The sequence below is a fragment of the Etheostoma cragini genome, chromosome 8, assembly GCF_013103735.1.
Source record: "Etheostoma cragini isolate CJK2018 chromosome 8, CSU_Ecrag_1.0, whole genome shotgun sequence".
In the NCBI taxonomy this organism is placed as follows: domain Eukaryota; kingdom Metazoa; phylum Chordata; class Actinopteri; order Perciformes; family Percidae; genus Etheostoma; species Etheostoma cragini.
This window is the reverse complement of record NC_048414.1, coordinates 26,901,526-26,916,067: the sequence shown is the minus strand read 5'-3', so window position 1 is coordinate 26,916,067 and position 14,542 is coordinate 26,901,526. Positions and strand designations below refer to the sequence as shown.

General features: G+C 40.6%; 1 protein-coding gene across 7 annotated transcripts in view; it reads right to left on the bottom strand.

The window, feature by feature from the left end:
• The window catches only part of osbpl5 (oxysterol binding protein-like 5), a 52,039-nt gene that overhangs the window by 22,412 nt on the left and 15,085 nt on the right, over positions 1–14,542 (bottom strand). For 3 of the 7 annotated variants that reach the window (XM_034878483.1, XM_034878488.1, XM_034878482.1), the window contains exon 2: positions 14,082–14,143. The exons of 2 other annotated variants lie outside the window; for them this stretch is intronic. The gene's annotated coding sequence lies outside the window, so the exon portion shown is untranslated. Of the gene's footprint in view, positions 1–12,154; positions 12,215–14,081; positions 14,144–14,542 lie in introns of those variants that run through there. 2 more of the 7 variants (XM_034878489.1, XM_034878484.1) reach the window with 1 other exon arrangement.

Genomic DNA, 14,542 nt, shown 5'->3' with positions numbered 1-14,542 from the left:
TTGGAAAAAGGCTGCAATGAAACAAAGAGTGAAAAATTTAAAGGGGTCTGAATACTTTCCGTACCCACTGTACTTCAGATACGGCTTGTGGGACCACTAAGGTCTATATAAAAGCATCCCAAAGAGCACCATGTCATGGGACCTTTAACCTTATGTGACCTGGCTAGGAGCAAAACTGTAATAGAAGTAGGGGTCGAGTGATATGGATTTATTAGATGCCGATTTCTTTTCTTCATCAGCCTTAGCCGATGACCGATACAGGCCGCCGATTTTCTTGAGCCAATATTTGAAGCTGATCCTGCTTTTACTCCCTCACTTTACATCATAAAAATGTAAAGCCTGAACTGGATTTGTTTTTGGAATCTGCTCTGCCATTTCTTAAAAATGTCCTTTGTGCATGGTCTGCACGTGAACTGCGGCGTCTCCAGCAACACAGAGCTGCCTGTGGACCTCGTCCGTAAATAATGCCAGAAAAACAAATATATATATCGGCCGGCAATTAAAATCGGTCTATCAGTAAATAGATGACATTTTTTTTATTCTCAGTTTTTTAAGTTGCATTAGATAAAAATAGATTTTAAAAGGGAAGAAAAAAACAAACATGAGAGGAACTGGTCCAATGAGAATCCAAGGAGAAATTCAAGCCCCTATTTTGCATGTTCTAAGCAGTCCTTCTCCCCTTTGACTGACCTTCAATTAAAACTGAAACACAACATGCAGTGGTGCTAAACCTCGGCTCTCACCACTCACTGTCCACAGCACGTACAGTTTGCCAAGCTAGGCTAACAATTACTCCATCTACTGCTGTCATGCTACAAGGGCGCTAGGCCAATATTTACCCAGTGACAGGAACAACTTGAAGATAAGATAGATAACCGGGAGGTGACAGCACCAGGCCAGTCAATAACATGCAAACCTGTTTCTCACACTGACCTCGCACTATGAGAAGGACAGAAAAAAGAAAAAAAAAGTTTCTGACCCACAGTTACCTTGTTGTGGTGAAAGCACTGGTCTTGCTCTCACATGGCATGGGGCATGCTCGTTTTTAGTAATCATTAAATGACTGGGAGGACGAGGGAGGGAAAACAGGGCGAGATGTCGGGAAGGGAACATGTTTACATGTTCTGACCTGTATTTTGTTAGCATGCTTGACTGGTCTAACTATGAGGATGAGTTAGTTCCAAAAAAGGAAGCGACTAGAGTACCGAGTACGAGTTTTTTTTTTGCCTCCAACGTCGCCTTCCAGGCTGCTGACCCTAACCTTAACGCATTGCCACGCTGCCTGGAAGGAGACGCTGGTGGCAACAACAACAAAAAAACGGGTCCGCACAACGCTATCGATGTAAAAATGGTGTCTGACACAAAAAAGGTTGGGAAGGGTTGGTTACACATCTTCAGCTAACACGATGCTGGTTGCTACTGCACTGCCAGGAGCTCTATGGGATTATAATATGCGTATTAATAAATCAACAAGTTCTGCCATGTCTGATGTCACTATGCTACATTTAAAAAAATATCAAAGGCATCTGATTAAGCTGAAACTGGCCGCCCAAGTACACACACACACGCAGACACATACCTAACTTTTGTCTCTGACTAACCCATAACATAAAAATAAAAGACATGCATAGTTAACAATTCCCCCAAAATGGAAACTTAGCCTTTGAGAATTGGACACAAGAGCTATAAATATTTTAAAGGAAAAGAAAGAAAAGAAAATTGGTATAGAAGGACACCATTCTTAAACAGTACTCACTAGCGTAATATCAATTTTAAAAGAAGACTAAGTGACCAAACCACAAACACAAATGTGGTCTTGACTAAAAACTCCATTGTGTGTGCATGTGCACACTGCAGAGTATGTGCTAAGCGTATGTGTGAGTCTTGCAAATTGCAATACTGACAGACATAAAGCCAGCTGTTGCTAATATGATGGCATACATTAAGTCCAGACTCTCACTCCATCCGTCCATCACTACCATCTGTCCTCTCTTTAGCACCCCCAACCCTGTTAACCCCCGTCTCCAGTGAGGGCAGGACTAATGGATGGCCATATGACCTAGATATACACCAATAGGGTGGCACCAGCATGTGCAGCAACAATTAACACTCCAGCATCCAGTAGCAGACATCACACATATTTCTCTTTAAACTGTATAAGGGGGAGAGTGGGGATGTTTTGGGATAATGAAGCAGACATTTGTTTTTTTCATTTGGTGCAGTGCATTTACACCACTGCTTCTGCTACAGGATTGCTCAAACATTGTTTCTCTCCTAACAGCAGCCACCTGTTCCGTTGCCTTTACTCCAATAAAAGAAAAATCAGAAGCATCATGTCATTTTTCATCCACTCAACCATCCTGTAAACTATTGCTAAGAAACACAAACAAGAAATGAAGAAGCAAAACATGATATTTTTGTTCTTCCTAGTCATTATGATTTACAAAAACTAACCCATACTCCGATGTTCTAAAAACCTACATAGGTAAACTAAAAATACTATGGGTAGTACAAAATTAACTGAAACATCTACATTACTGGGAATTTGACCCTGCGTTTGCCATACCATGCATGGCTTTAGAGCATCATGCAAAAACATGGCTGAAAGAGTTTAGAATTCAACATTGACAAAGCCATCCAGTATCTGGCATGTTTATGCACCCAAATCTAGATAATAACATCTTAATAACACTGGCCCTATGTCAGTCCTAGTAATGCCTTTAGGCAATAGAAATATTTTAAGGGATGATCCCAGATCCATCAAGTTGTCACAGTTCCCTAAGAAATTGGAGAGGTAGCCTTAGAAACTGACATTTTTAATGACATTTTAAACATCTAAAAATCTCTATCTAAAGAAAAACAAATGGTGAATAAAAAAAAGGAACTACGGGTCCTAAGAAGACATGGTGAAGGCAGAACTAGGTCAACTTTTAAAGTTTTAAAAGGAGACTAATTTTGATACTCTGTGGGAGGATGTGTGGTTTAGTTGTTCTATTCTGAGTCTTGCGGGAGGAGAGGGGTGGGGGGTGTTGCCAGACTTCCCATTTAATCTTACTTAAAATAGGTAACTCCCTTTGTCGTGTTCGGACTGTGGTGGTCCGTTACCATGGTATAGTTTCACTACACTACCACAACCCCCACCCTGCAGTTATTTTAACAATCTATATCGTGTAGCTATTGCATGACCATCTTTTAACAGTCTTTAAGGTCTCACTCATCTGATTGAGCATTTAAGGTTGTATGTTGTCCAGGAAAGTTGTCAGAGGTTATCCAAGTTCTTGCCCAGATTTGACCTGAGCAATGGGGGGGGGGGGGAGAGGGGCTAAAGATTTGTCACTTTGGGAGACAGCCTCCACTGTTCTCTGTGTTTCAGGTTAGACTGGCAGGAGACACAACCTCCCTTCGTACACACAGCCGGCTTCTGTCAGGGAGAAGGGAAAGAGCAAGATAAACATAGCCTGAGACCTACGATTCCCTACAAGGGGGGTGGGAAATGAGCTCAGATTCTGCTTCAGGCTGAGGGGGAAAAGTAGGAGAGAAAAGATATACCAACATGTATCTGAAAACTAGGCCTGCACAATTAGTGTTGTAAAATTGTGAATCTCGATTAACCCTGTTTTTTTTTTATGACTTTGATTCTTATTTAATTTTACACGCCGACTGCATCACAAATGCTACTACTTTCTTCTGTGAGTTACAAACATACGACTGTATAAATTAGATTTTAATGCTCTCCCTTCTCTTCATCGGAGCCTCAATGTGTACAGGCTTGTGGTGATGATTCATGTAAATGTACTGTATTTTTATATAGCGCTTTTCTAGTCTTAACAACTACTCAAAGAGCTTTTACATCATCCAGGAACCATTCACCATTCACAGGGATTTGTATTGTTCCCCGAACCACGCAGGCCTACTGAAAACAGAGGCAGAGATAAGGTTACAACAAAACACAAGCAGAGCTCCCTCTAAGATCCATGTGTGAACCAATCACATTCTTACTTTTAGCCCTCAACGTCCTAATACAAATGATCACACTTCACAAAATGTCTGACCTAACATGCCCACGGCCTGAAATCTCAAACAAGAACTGCAGTGTGTAAAATTCCCAACGCTACCATTCAATACACCAGTATCTGTATCATTTTTGTGTTGTAACATGTATCTTGACACATATTTAGTCCTCTTAATGTGATAACAAAAACTCCTTATGTTATGTGTGACCTCATAAGGGGCAAGATTTCAGATCGGCCAATCTGAGCTTCCTTTTCTCAAAGGCAGAGCAGGATACCCAGGGCCCGGTTTACACCTATCACCATTTGTAGCCACTGGGGGACCATAGGCCGGCTGGGGGGACGTATATTATGTTAAAAAAAACCTCATACAGTGAGAATTCCATAACATGGGGAAAAAAAAAAACTCATTACAGAAAACACTGCATCAAAACTTGTGTGTGACAAATACTGCACATGTTGAAATCTAACAAACTCAGATTCATGTGTATATTTTTTTTTAAATCGTGTGTGAAATCATGAAAAAATTGCATTGATTATCAGTTTAGAATCAAATTGGATGGAGGAGCCCAGAGATTCCCACGCCTAGTAACCAATATGTTTCAAGTGTTTTGTACAGAATAAGGCACAACTAACCACAAACTATAATTTTAAGTAATTAATGGAAAAATCTCACTTGTAGTAGAACCAATTCTTATTTGGATTTTTATATCTGAAACTATTTATTAAATATGCCAATTTGGAAAACAATTATTTTAAGTGTTATTAGTTGACATTTTTGTTGAGTGGGTTTGTCTTTGCATTTGTTTTCCCTAACACTGTATGTAGTTTTACTCAAAGAGTATTACACACTGTCGGTGGGACTGGCTCGACCAATGAAATTCTCCTCCTATCACTAGTGAGATAGAACAGGAAAGAAGTGGATTGGGAAGACTCATCCAGAGATGGGACATGACCGACTAAAGAAAGGTGGCTAGTAACATAACCGCCGGTGATCTGAATGTCCTGCCCGGGGGAGAGGTTCAATTTATTTTCTAACTAAGTTCCCACTTAATACCAAACCGCAACAAGGAAGAGTAAGGGTTAACGTCAATTAACTTGGTATTTACAAGGTCACCCTAAGTTTCCATGGTATAGCAGGACGTTGCGTTGAAAGAAGAGAAATCCTTCCATAGTTACATAAAGGTGGTAACAGAATATATGGCATGCACATGACAAGAGCAGTTTATTTACGATAATACCAGTGCTAAAAAGCATGTTACTAACGGTGTTAACGTCAACCGATTTTAAATAACGGGACAAAAAGAAATCAAGGGACATTTACAATAGATAAAAAGGTGTAATTAACTGCGATTAATTGCGAGTTAACTATGACATTAATGCAATTAATCGTGATTACATTTATGAATTGTTTGAGAGCACTACAAAACACCCATCTAAGAGTTTGACAGTATCAATAACAAAATTCACATTTCACATTACTTCCCTCCAGCTCTAAATGCCACTCTCGTATTTTTACTCCCACTGCTGAAAAAGCCAACGCAATGTATCAGTTATTTTTTACTTATCACGTTGCACCCTGAATTATATAAAAAGGCTACGCAAATTAGCTTCTCTCTTCTGCTCTACTTTAAGTCACAGCAGCGATTTAAAAGGCCCTGTTACATTATGATAAGACATTTTTTTTAGATATCTGCCAGCTTAGACCTGGAGGCTTCCTATCCTGACTGGACACACGGAGGGTCATTAAGCAAGGCATAATCAATGAGGTGAAGGTGTGAGATGAATAACTCAAATTAATTACGCGTAGGCAAAAAATAACGCAGTGGGAGGCAGTGGATGGGAGCCCATCGCAGACTCCTCAGACTGTAATATACCATTTACTCTCACCAGCTGCCAAAGATGAATACATTAAGGGTTATACATTTTCTGAAATAAAATGTAATTTGGGCATTTAAACTGGCAACTTTGAGCTAGATTGTTTGGAGTTCTGCAATGGTATCTCTTGCCAACACAAACCTGCTGCTTCTAGCTTCTCATCAACTCAAGAGCAAACATACCATGGCTATGTAATAATGTTCTGTAAATAAATAAATGTTCTGCCTTAAAATACAGGGGGCAAAAGTAAACACACCCCCTTGTTAAATTCCCACAGAGGCAGGCACAGTTTTATTTTAGGCCAGTTATTTCTTTTTCTTTATCTTTATCAGGATGCATAGTATCCTGGATCCATGAAATAACTGGCCTTTAAAAGTAAAAACGTGCCTGCCTCTATGGGAATTTAACATAGGAGTGTGTATGCTTATGCCCCCTGTATTTTATTAACAATACATTATTTATTCACAAAGAAAAATAGTGTCCTTAAAAGGTTGGATTTTTCTTATAATTTTGAATTAAGGCAGTAAGATCAATTTCCAAAAGATGTTTTTTTATCCCTCTTTTTAATCAACTTTAGCGTGGGTGCTGAAGCTCTTCATGAATGAACAAACTGGAGAAAAAAGCAGAGGATGTAGGGAAAAGAAGCGCTATAGTTCCTGGAGAGTTTTGAAATGAGTCAGCTGTCCCACACCTACACAGGTACATTTAGCACACGCAAGGCTGGTGAATGCAGCTGGCTAGACACAGATGATGTCTGTCTTTTCAATGCATTGCAAAACACTTTAGTAGTCAAGTTAGTGCATTTAATCAAACTACAACGCACAACTTTAAACCCACTATCATGGCTTACATACTGTAAGTCAGTGCAAATCCTTTAGGAAAAACCCTTTAGATGCACATCCGTCTGTCACATTAAAGCTAGCAGCCATTCTAATAAAATAAAGAAATAAAATGGCCCTATTTGGTAGAAAAATGTGTGATTATGGTAAGATTAAGGTGGTAGGAATCACCAGACGCCTCCCGTTACAACATCATCACGTTATTTTTGCCACGATACGTTATTATTGCGATTTGAAACACATTGCAATATTCTGCAATATATTGCAATTTATAACCTTTTTCCCAACTTCTAATTTATCCCAATTTCAAATGATGTCGCCAAAAGGAAACTTTGTCAACATCTGTTTTATCTAAAAAGATATATTTCTCTGTTTGTTCATATCACTTATATTATATTGTTGCAATAAATGGGATTGTCAAGCACACAAACTGACCAAAACACATAATAAAAGATCAATGCTTGGTGTCTGTGTATTGATACAGTATTGCCACTAAAAATATGGTGATACTACATTATATTGATTTTTTTTCCCTCACCCTTATAAGATTATGATTTGTATTCATCATTACCATACTATTATGCTCTATCCTTTTCAAAATGTCCATGATTGTTTATCATGTACCAGGTTTCTCTCTCCAACTAAAGAGTATAATGTGTTTCCAAATCAAACTTTCAGACACCAGAGCCTCTAGCAGTTTTTCCAATGCGTGCGTCACACAAGAGATATTTTACATCAATCTACACTTGCAATTGCAACCATCTTTAAAAAAATGATACTGGGTGAGATCCGTGAGCTGCTATCCTCCTCCAGCCTCTGATCTCAGCCCGAGACGTGTATAACTATCCTTCCCAGGAAGGAACAGCGAGAGAGGGAACAACTTCCCGTCACCTCTCACCAAGCCCTTCTTACCTGGAGGAAAAAAACACTTTCACCAAAGAAAAATGTTGGCTGACTGTCCGTATTACTGCTGGGTGCCCTCTCAACCGAGATGAATGAATACTGCCACAACAAGACTTGCTCATAATTTGTACAGCATTGAATGTGAAATAATTGGGTCAATGTGTTTAGAGTGCAAGTTCTTCCCTTTGTTGAAGCAGTCACTTCACAGTCAGGTCACAAGCCAGCCCAGGAGCTAAATTAGTGTAAAGTAATGAAGATAGACTTTTTCAATATGTCTGATGACTGAACAGCCATTGTGCTTCATTTAAACTCCTGTCTAGATAAAAAAAAAAATAAAAAAAAAAAACTCATTATTGGCCAGCGTTATATGAAAAAAAAATGCAACCAGTGCTGTTCAGACATCCATAATAAAGATGCACAAACCTGTGGAACCAGGCCTGCACGATTCGGGGGAAATATGAGTCACAATATATATTTTTTTGCTTCGAATTGCTATCCCGATTCCCTGCCAGGTGTTTTGTTTTTTTGGCACCTACATATAGTGCACTGCGCATCACCACATGCTCCCATGAAGAGATGGGAGAGAATTGCAATTGAAAGATTGAATCGTGAACAGGGTTAATCGAGATCGCGATTTTATAACGATTAATCGCGCAGGCCTATCTGGAACCGTTTTATGTAGTTATAGTTGAGAGTGAGACCTCCTGCTGCAGCTCTCTTCCTCTCGCCTCTCTGTCCAGCCCCTCCCATCAAACAAGCGGGGGCATCTTGCACCGGTGGCATCATACAGTAGCATTGACGAGTATTAATCATTCATATCATCCCAATGAATATATTTTAAACAAGATATGGGATGAGAAATTTTCATTTCAATATAGTTATGTTACATAATCTACTTCTTCTGTGAAGCCGTGCCAACTCACCTCTCTTACACACTCTGCGTAACCCCGCTCCCACTTTCTCACTGCTTCTGTCAGCTTACCCACTCAACACAGGGTCCAACAATGAGGATTGCCCAATGCCCCGGCCATAACCAGTAATAAGTTACAGCAGACCGGAAAATACAACTAGCCAGGTGCCAGCGTTCAAAGAAGTGAACGAGCGAGCGACGTGCATCTGCTCCACTCTCTAAGACTTCCCTCTGCTCTGTCAGACAGCGTGAAGACGGACACAGACAGGCTTGTTAACGTCATAGACGAAATCCTGAAACAGCATGGAAGGTAAAATGCATTGCGTCACTGAGAGAAACAACAGTTGAGAATGACAACTTTGGTTATAGGTGTAAATAGCTCCGTTGGGGATTAGCTTAGTGTGTAGCATGCTAAAGCTAGGAAATATATCGATGTTGTATCAATATAGCGATATGAGACTAGATATCGTCTCAGAATTTGGATATATTGTCATATTGTAATATGGTTAGTGTTGTCTGGTCACCTGGTTTGAAAGGCTGCATTACAGTAGAGTGATGTCATTTCCTGAACATACCAGACTGTTGTAGCTGTTCTTTTATTTACCTTAACCCACTAAGTCATTATCATTTCTGGAGAATATCGTTGCATTGTCAATAACAAGGTATTTGGTCTAGAATACTTGGCTATGGGTGCCCAGATAGCTCAGGTGGTAGAGCGGGCGCCGCTATATAGAGGATGTTTGCTCCTCGATGCAGCAGTCCCAGGTCTGACTCCGACCTGCGACCCTTTGCTGCATGGCATTCCCCCCCCTCCCTCTGTCTTTATCTGTCCTGTCAAGATAAAGGCCGAAAGTGCCCAAAGAATTATCTTTACAAAAAAAAAATGTTGTGATTTTTGATTTTCTCTATAGCGTCCGGCCCTATAGTATACTGTTTGCAACACAGAGCCAGTGAGAGACGGTGGATGCGCCAAGAGCAGACGAGGAATTAACAGTGAAGTTGTAAAGTTGTACAACTTTTGTACAACTTTTGTACAACTGTAAGTAATGCACATAATGAGTTTCAGATCCAACACAAAGGTGGATAAAGTCACTCTCCAACCACCGTGGGCACAATAAATAAACATAATGCCCCGTCTGGCTCCCTCAGTGCTGATCTCATTAAATTACACTTTCCTTTGCTGATTCAAAAGAGACTGCTGGGTCTAAGCTAACATGAAGTACCAATTAGGGCTGTCAGCTAAACGCGTTATTAACGGCGTTAATGCAAACCCAAGATTAATGTTCTTTTTGGCCTAGTAACGTTAGAAAAGGTACAACACCACACCCGATCTAGCCAGACCGGAAACACAACAACAGGTACGCCCAACACACACCGTTTGGGCTTGCGAGCTGGCCAAAGAGTAGTAACGTTACGTTTTGAGTGGACGGCGAGCGCCAGACGCCAAAATGGACGCCAATAAGATTCTGAATGCAAAGTTTACTTTATAAAAGTTTCCAAATGTTCCATTGACCAGACCAAAGTGATCTGTGTGTGTTGTTGTAGTGAACTGAGCTATCATCGCAGCACGTCCAGTCTGAAATACCACATGATGGCCAAGCACACAGCTGATGCCAATTCCCCCCCACCCCCTCCTCAAAGTATTAGTTTCACCCTTTTATTGATGGACAGGGTTACATTGTGTGAGAGGTTATTTGCTCCAAGTGAGAATGTTAGTGTAAAATTACAGTAGGCTCTATACATACACATATATATACATACACACACACACACACACACACAGACACACACACACACTCAAGAACAAATCAAGGGAAATTTAGAATAGATAAAAATGTGTGATTAACTTTGAGATAATTATGACATTCATGCGATTAATCACAGCATCAATACCAATATACAGTATGTTACATAATACATATCGGCCGTAATGTAGAGTATGCACAGCGGGCATACACTTTGCTTCTCTCATCTCACGGACCCAGCAGTTCCCAGTTTTGCTAACCATACATAAATACCAGGAAATATATTACCTTGTTTTACACATCATTTCCACAGGTCGTGGACGTGTTGATGACATCAATGAGGAACTATTAGAGGATATAAGGCGTTGAAAAGCATGTGCCAATAACACTTAACCCAAATGCCCCAGCAGCACGGGAGAGGAGAGACCGAAGAGCTGTTGTGAGATAATCTCGGTCTAATGTTAGACCACATTGCAAAAATATCACCATGCATTCATAACCTCGTGATAAAGTGAGAAGGAGCCCGAAACATCAGAAAGTATGTTTTGGTGCCTTTTTTTTTTGGTATTTACATTTTTATCAAATAGAAAAGTAAATAGCAAAGGTCGGTCTGCTCGGCTGTGAACCGCTCCTGGTCTGAGCCAATGGAGGTTTTAGGAAAGTGCGCCTAGCAAGTCCACCATTATAATAGCAATCCGCGGTGGAACAAGCGCGCCTGCTTTTAAAGGGAAATGTAAAATTACGCTCTGATTGGTTTACTGCACATTACGCCCAAACCACACCTCTAAGTAATATCACTACTTCAGACCAACCCAGTTTAGAATTGCGTCGGGCGAGAAGCGCCCGCAAAGCTACTTGCGTTTGGTGTATGATACTTGCGTTTCAGATGGTTAAAATAGGGCCCTATATATGGAATAGACAGTTTTAAGAGAAGTTTTGCTTTTAAAACAATTTCCATTTTTATATTGTTTTTCCTCCCTACAGCAAGTCAAAGTCCAGGTAAATAGGTCTTTTAAATTGAATGAACAGTTAGTAAAGGCTATGAAGTCTTCTGAGTTAATATAATAAAGTTTAAGTTCAGTTGTTGGAGACAATGAACAACTTGTGTAAACCAAATTGTGATCATCCTAGTACTGTAATTAAATGAAGCTGATGTGGTAGATTGAAAATGCAGAGAAAAAAATAAGACATCCTAACCATTAAACAGTACATGATTTTCTTAAATTATTTGCCCAGTAGATGTACACTACGTTGTGTGCACTGTACTTAGTCTTAAAATGGAAAGCAGAACAGATAAGGGAACTATGTGACCAGTTAGTCACTAGACAGAAATATGTACTATAAAGTATTTATAACCCTAATCTCAACATTGTAGTAAATCAAAGTGTGAACGTGTGTGGCTTTTGACGCAGACAAAAAGTGAGACAAGAGTAGACCCTGGGTGTGGGCTGCTGGGTCCAGGTCGAGACATTTTGCCTGGTTAATGTGTAATTTGCAGTTAAATCTCATGCGTTTCCATGCTGCGGACACATGCCAAGATAAACAGCTTGAGCAAGGCTGAATCCAAACACTTCCTGACTGATATGCGCGGGCAAGTGGTATTTTTCACAGCTACTGCAGAGCAGCCTGCGGGCTGTACGTCACTAAAGCAGACACAGTTTCGGGATATCAAAACCAGAGCACGCAAGTTAAAAGAAAACAGAAACAGTTACAGTAAGAAGGGTACATTCATTTGAGTAAGTGTAATATGAACACCTGGTTTAGGCCATTAGCTCGTCTGGTTGTTTTATGATTTCTTTATTTCTTTGACTATAAAGCACTTTGTGACTGGTGTCTGTGAAAGGTGCTACATTAATAAACTTAATGTACCCACCGCTAGTATCAGCTTTACTCAGCTCTGCTCGAGCGCCGTGTCCCGTCCTCCTTTTTCCATTGCAGATTTAGTACCGCCGAGCGTGGCTGGTCGTCATAGCGACGCCGCAGAAAAATGCTTTGACACACACACAGAACGTCAGAGGTGTGTTGTTTTCGATTCTCTGCATGTGGCTGTTTGCCAGAAGACAAATTTGGTTTCTAAAGAAGCTGGAGGCAGCAAAAAAAACACCGCTGGCTAAACTACTTAAAGTTATTTTGTGTCTCTGGTGCTTTCACACATATTCAAACTTATATACTGTATATAAAATAAAATATGTAAAATACAAAATATACTATCCATAACTATCCATGGTGTTTTGAGTGAGATCCGGTTTCTGATGTCCTCTGTCTTTAGTCTCCGGGTGAGCTGTTCAAAATCTGCATGGTTACGTCACTAGCCGAGACGAGGCGGCTAACCATAGCACATGCTAGTGCTACCATGATAGCTCGTTCTCAATGGGAAAACACTGCTACAACACCAACTAGTTGACCATAATCTCCAATAGAACTACTTCTTCCTCCTGTTCTGCAGGTATTCCACAAGTGCCCCTAATTTAGAAGAAGTCTCAAGCTAGTCCTGCCTTGGACGGACCAACGTTGGAGAAACAGTTATCTAGATGATGGGATCTTACCTAGCTACTGAGCATGTGTTACTCCCAACAAAGATAGTACAGAAGTAGGATGTGTCACTCTGTAGCAAAAACAGAGACCTAAACGCACAGGGTGAAAACAGGATCTGCAGCAATGTGCAGTACAACAACAAAAATTGTGTTTTTTGAAAACAAAACCATATAAAGTTATTCTGGTACAACCTAAAAATACAATTTCGAACCTGAAAATGAGCATAACATGGTTGCTTTAAACATGGCGGGGTTGTTCAGGACAGCCATTCACTTGCAATTACGTGATTGGTGACGATTCTCTCCAACCAATCAAGAGCCTGCAGGTGTCCATATCACCTTTTGGTTTCGCCATAGCTCTCTTGGAACCTCAAACTGAGGTACCTTTTAGCAGATACCAGGGACTTTTTTTCATAATGGAAAAACCAAAAAAGGCGATTAGCGTCGAGGAGGTACCATGTCATGGAAAAAAGCCATTAGTTTGCCTGCATTTTTAAGCCCAATGGAAAGATGTGCTAGACAGCTGACTGCCTCCAGTCCTGTTTATACGACTAGCCACCATGCATAAAGACAATCGTATACTTCTCCTTCCAGGAGAGACCAAAATACACAGTGTGCTCAGGGTGGGAGGCTAAAACAAGAAAGAGTAGCTAGTCATTACACTTCCCCTGCCACTGAATGAAAGATCAACATGTACTCCAGGCAAACTGCCTGTTTTAGGCCTCTGCGTATCTCTCTGAAGTATCAGTCTGTAGCCAACTGTCCTCGTGCAACCCACAACATTTACTCCCTTCTAACCCAAATGAATCGGGCACACCCTGTAAGCTGCTGATCTCATTTCTGTCAAACCGTTTCCTTCAGTGCTGCACTGCGCTACAACTTTTAAACAGTGACACACAATTGGTCACAGGGAAAGGCCGAAGGAAACAGCACAGATGTATGCTTTAGAGCACTGACTGACATGGTCATATAGCTGCAGAAAGCAAGTATACCTCAAATGGAGAAAAAAAACTGACATACACAGTAGGTAAATCTACTTTAAACATTAAGAGACATGCCCTAATTCTCTCTTCTGCTCAAAAAGTGAGTTATCCCTCTTGGGTAAAATGTAGTTCCATTTGCTAAAAAATGAATCCATAACCTTGGACTGTAACATGTGTATGGTGACGGACAGCTAGATAAAACATATAGCTGGCCAATTTAACTGAGCACATGCATTATTAAGATGATAGAGTGGGTCTGCAGGTGAGAGCTCGGCTTACCTTTCACCTGAGCCTCGGGAGACACCGCATCCAGAAGCCTTTGTTGGAGCAACGTGTCTCACCTGCAGAAATGTACAAAAGTAAGAGTAAGGTTTCACTTTAACTCACAGAGTATGAACAGACAAACAGTCTCCCGGTGTCTCTCCTTCCCATGCTCCTCCTGGTCACACCACTGTGTGAAGGAGGGTGGAGCCCCATCTGACTCAGTCCCACTCCTATGGGATCCGTTAACTCTGTCTGGGCCAAATGCACTTGTCCTTTTGCCTCCTGCACACACTCGTTAGTTGGTTACAGCTAGTCTCTAGCTAATAGTAGATTTGGAGCTAAGGAGCTGGTCTATCAGTCATCAAATACGAAAAAAGGTCATTGAAAGTAACAGTTTAACTGATAACATTCCCTTTTTTCATGGAAAGAAACAGAATTCTATTCAGTGTGTGCTTACTGAGTCAATAGAAACACTG